This window comes from Oncorhynchus mykiss, unplaced genomic scaffold (genome assembly GCF_013265735.2).
Source record: "Oncorhynchus mykiss isolate Arlee unplaced genomic scaffold, USDA_OmykA_1.1 un_scaffold_495, whole genome shotgun sequence".
Taxonomy (NCBI): Eukaryota; Metazoa; Chordata; class Actinopteri; order Salmoniformes; family Salmonidae; genus Oncorhynchus; species Oncorhynchus mykiss.
Window position 1 is genome coordinate 78,520 of NW_023493942.1, and position 5,102 is coordinate 83,621.

At 44.5% G+C, this 5,102-nt stretch overlaps 1 non-coding gene across 1 annotated transcript; it reads left to right on the forward strand.

Annotated features, from left to right (window-relative positions):
* The first annotated feature begins 3,805 nt into the window (after nucleotides 1-3,805).
* Nucleotides 3,806-3,874, forward strand: trnaa-ugc. Its single transcript has one exon. It is a non-coding gene; the product is annotated as a tRNA-Ala (tRNA).
* The last annotated feature ends 1,228 nt before the right edge of the window (nucleotides 3,875-5,102 follow it).

Genomic DNA, 5,102 nt, shown 5'->3' on the forward strand with positions numbered 1-5,102 from the left:
GAGAAATCTGTGCTCGATTGCCAGGCCAACAGAAATCTCAACTGACTCTTGAAAAATCTGACTTTGCTTTCATTTTCAGTTTGGACATTACTCATTCTCAGAAGACTTTGGTGAATCCATTGTAGATGTCCAGTGTGTGAGGTGATTTACTTTGTGCAAGGCTTAAGTTGTTAAATGGGAAACGAGTAAACAACTAGTCATCGACAACTGTCTTGAGTTTGGCATTTGTGACAATGTCCTGGGACATCCCACAAACGCGTCACCTTCTAACTACGAGTGTGTGGCCTGTGAGTGGTATAGAGCGAAATCGATTACATGTACGTTTTCGTGAGAGTCTCAGCTTCCATAGAGGGGTCACAGTAGTTTCTAGCTCTAACCATTCAGTCTATACAGATGTTTGTGTTAGAAGTGTTAAAGCCCAACACTGCAAACGTATAGTTAGTACCAATGCTCCACGTTTTTCAAACGTCCACCACACCAGCTCCTCGTTAGTATAGTGGTGAGTATCCCCGCCTGTCACGCGGGAGACCGGGGTTCAATTCCCGACGGGGAGAAAGGACTGCTTTTTTTTTTAGGGTGAACAATGTAGCTGAGCCCACTATGCGAAAAATATGCTGGAGATAAAGCTTTATGATACGATTTCCAGCATTATCTCAGTATTCCAAGGCATTGGTTGTTCAGTGGTAGAATTCTCGCCTGCCACGCGGGAGGCCGGGTTCGATTCCCGGCCAATGCAGGATGTTTTGAACATGTAATTTCGAGAAGTATGCAAACCCCTGAGGGAGAAAATCTGTGCTCGATTGCCAGGCCAACAGAAATCTCAACTGACTCTTGAAAAATCTGACTTTGCTTTCATTTTCAGTTTGGACATTTACTCATTCTCAGAAGACTTGGTGAATCCATTGTAGATGTCCAGTGTGTGAGGTGATTTACTTTGTGCAAGGCTTAAGTTGTTAAATGGGAAACGAGTAACCAACTAGTCATCGACAACTGTCTTGAGTTTGGCATTTGTGACAATGTCCTGGGACATCCACAAAACGCGTCACCTTCTAACTACGAGTGGTGGCCTGTGAGTGGTATAGAGCGAAATCGATTACATGTACGTTTTCGTGAGAGTCTCAGCTTTCCATAGAGGGGTCACAGTAGTTTCTAGCTCTAACCATTCAGTCTATACAGATGTTTTTGTTAGAAGTGTTAAAGCCCAACACTGCAAACGTATAAGTTAGTACCAATGCTCCACGTTTTTTCAAACGTCCACCACACCAGCTCCTCGTTAGTATAGTGGTGAGTATCCCCGCCTGTCACGCGGGAGACCGGGTTTCAATTCCCCGACGGGGAGAAAGGACTGCTTTTTTTTTAGGGTGAACAATGTAGCTGAGCCCACTATGCGAAAAAATATGCTTGGAGATAAAGCTTTATGATACGATTTCCAGCATTATCTCAGTATTCCAAGGCATTGGTTGTTCAGTGGTAGAATTCTCGCCTGCCACGCGGGAGGCCGGGTTCGATTCCCGGCCAATGCAGGATGTTTTGAAACATGTAATTTCGAGAAGTATGCAAAACCCCTGAGGGAGAAATCTGTGCTCGATTGCCAGGCAACAGAAATCTCAACTGACTCTTGAAAAATCTGACTTTGCTTTCATTTTCAGTTTGGACATTACTCATTCTCAGAAGACTTTGGGTGAATCCATTGTAGATGTCCAGTGTGTGAGGGATTTACTTTGTGCAAGGCTTAAGTTGTTAAATGGGAAACGAGTAACCAACTAGTCATCGACAACTGTCTTGAGTTTGGCATTTGTGACAATGTCCTGGGACATCCCACAAACGCGTCACCTTCTATAACTACGAGTGTGTGGCCTGTGAGTGGTATAGAGCGAAATCGATTACATGTACGTTTCGTGAGAGTCTCAGCTTTCCATAGAGGGGTCACAGTAGTTTCTAGCTCTAACCATTCAGTCTATACAGATGTTTTTGTTAGAAGTGTTAAAGCCCAACACTGCAAACGTATAGTTAGTACCAATGCTCCACGTTTTTTCAAACGTCCACCACACCAGCTCCTCGTTAGTATAGTGGTGAGTATCCCCGCCTGTCACGCGGGAGACGGGGTTCAATTCCCCGACGGGGAGAAAGGACTGCTTTTTTTTAGGGTGAACAATGTAGCTGAGCCCACTATGCGAAAAATATGCTTGGAGATAAAGCTTTATGATACGATTTCCAGCATTATCTCAGTATTCCAAGGCATTGGTTGTTCAGTGGTAGAATTCTCGCCTGCCACGCGGGAGGCCGGGTTCGATTCCCGGCCAATGCAGGATGTTTTGAACATGTAATTTCGAGAAGTATGCAAACCCCTGAGGGAGAAATCTGTGCTCGATTGCCAGGCCAACAGAAATCTCAACTGACTCTTGAAAAATCTGACTTTGCTTTCATTTTCAGTTTGGACATTTACTCATTCTCAGAAGACTTTGGTGAATCCATTGTAGATGTCCAGTGTGTGAGGTGATTTACTTGTGCAAGGCTTAAGTTGTAAATGGGAAACGAGTAACAACTAGTCATCGACAACTGTCTTGAGTTTGGCATTTGTGACAATGTCCTGGGACATCCCAAACGCGTCACCTTCTAACTACGAGTGTGTGTGGCCTGTGAGTGGTATAGAGCGAAATCGATTACATGTACGTTTTCGTGAGAGTCTCAGCTTTCCATAGAGGGGTCACAGTAGTTTCTAGCTCTAACCATTCAGTCTATACAGATGTTTTTGTTAGAAGTGTTAAAGCCCAACACTGCAAACGTATAGTTAGTACCAATGCTCCACGTTTTTTCAAACGTCCACCACACCAGCTCCTCGTTAGTATAGTGGTGAGTATCCCCGCCTGTCACGCGGGAGACCGGGGTTCAATTCCCGACGGGGAGAAAGGATGCTTTTTTTTTTAGGGTGAAACAATGTAGCTGAGCCCACTATGCGAAAAATATGCTTGGAGATAAAGCTTTATGATACGATTTCCAGCATTATCTCAGTATTCCAAGGCATTGGTTGTTCAGTGGTAGAATTCTCGCCTGCCACGCGGGAGCCCGGGTTCGATTCCCGCCCAATGCAGGATGTTTTGAACATGTAATTTCGAGAAGTATGCAACCCCTGAGGGAGAAATCTGTGCTCGATTGCCAGGCCAACAGAAATCTCAACTGACTCTTGAAAAATCTGACTTTGCTTTCATTTTCAGTTTGGACATTTACTCATTCTCAGAAGACTTTGGTGAATCCATTGTAGATGTCCAGTGTGTGAGGTGATTTACTTTGTGCAAGGCTTAAGTTGTTAAATGGGAAACGAGTAACCAACTAGTCATCGACAACTGTCTTGAGTTTGCATTTGTGACAATGTCCTGGGACATCCCACAAACGCGTCACCTTCTAACTACGAGTGTGTGGCCTGTGAGTGGTATAGAGCGAAATCGATTACATGTACGTTTTCGTGAGAGTCTCAGCTTTCCATAGAGGGGTCACAGTAGTTTCTAGCTCTAACCATTCAGTCTATACAGATGTTTTTGTTAGAAGTGTTAAAGCCCAACACTGCAAACGTATAGTTAGTACCAATGCTCCACGTTTTTTCAAACGTCCACCACACCAGCTCCTCGTTAGTATAGTGGTGAGTATCCCCGCCTGTCACGCGGGAGACCGGGTTCAATTCCCCGACGGGGAGAAAGGACTGCTTTTTTTTTAGGGTGAACAATGTAGCTGAGCCCACTATGCGAAAAATATGCTTGGAGATAAAGCTTTATGATACGATTTTCCAGCATTATCTCAGTATTCCAAGGCATTGGTTGTTCAGTGGTAGAATTCTCGCCTGCCGCGGGAGGCCCGGGTTCGATTCCCGGCCAATGCAGGATGTTTGAACATGTAATTTCGAGAAGTATGCAAACCCTGAGGGAGAAATCTGTGCTCGATTGCCAGGCCAACAGAAATCTCAACTGACTCTGAAAAATCTGACTTTGCTTTCATTTTCAGTTTGGACATTTACTCATTCTCAGAAGACTTTGGTGAATCCATTGTAGATGTCCAGTGTGTGAGGTGATTACTTTGTGCAAGGCTTAAGTTGTTAAATGGGAAACGAGTAACCAACTAGTCATCGACAACTGTCTTGAGTTTGGCATTTGTGACAATGTCCTGGGACATCCCACAAACGCGTCACCTTCTAACTACGAGTGTGTGGCCTGTGAGTGGTATAGAGCGAAATCGATTACATGTACGTTTTCGTGAGAGTCTCAGCTTTCCATAGAGGGGTCACAGTAGTTTCTAGCTCTAACCATTCAGTCTATACAGATGTTTTTGTTAGAAGTGTTAAAGCCCAACACTGCAAACGTATAGTTAGTACCAATGCTCCACGTTTTTTCAAACGTCCACCACACCAGCTCCTCGTTAGTATAGTGGTGAGTATCCCGCCTGTCACGCGGGGGAGACCGGGGTTCAATTCCCCGACGGGGAGAAAGGACTGCTTTTTTTTTAGGGTGAACAATGTAGCTGAGCCCACTATGCGAAAAATATGCTTGGAGATAAAGCTTTATGATACGATTTCCAGCATTATCTCAGTATTCCAAGGCATTGGTTGTTCAGTGGTAGAATTCTCGCCTGCCACGCGGGAGGCCGGGTCGATTCCCGGCCAATGCAGGATGTTTTGAACATGTAATTTCGAGAAGTATGCAAACCCCTGAGGGAGAAATCTGTGCTCGATTGCCAGGCCAACAGAAATCTCAACTGACTCTGAAAAATCTGACTTTGCTTTCATTTCAGTTTGGACATTTACTCATTCTCAGAAGACTTTGGTGAATCCATTGTAGATGTCCAGTGTGTGAGGTGATTTACTTTGTGCAAGGCTTAAGTTGTTAAATGGGAAACGAGTAACCAACTAGTCATCGACAACTGTCTTGAGTTTGGCATTTGTGACAATGTCCTGGGACATCCCACAAACGCGTCACCTTCTAACTACGAGTGTGTGGCCTGTGAGTGGTATAGAGCGAAATCGATTACATGTACGTTTTCGTGAGAGTCTCAGCTTCCATAGAGGGGTCACAGTAGTTTCTAGCTCTACCATTCAGTCTATACAAGTTTTTGTT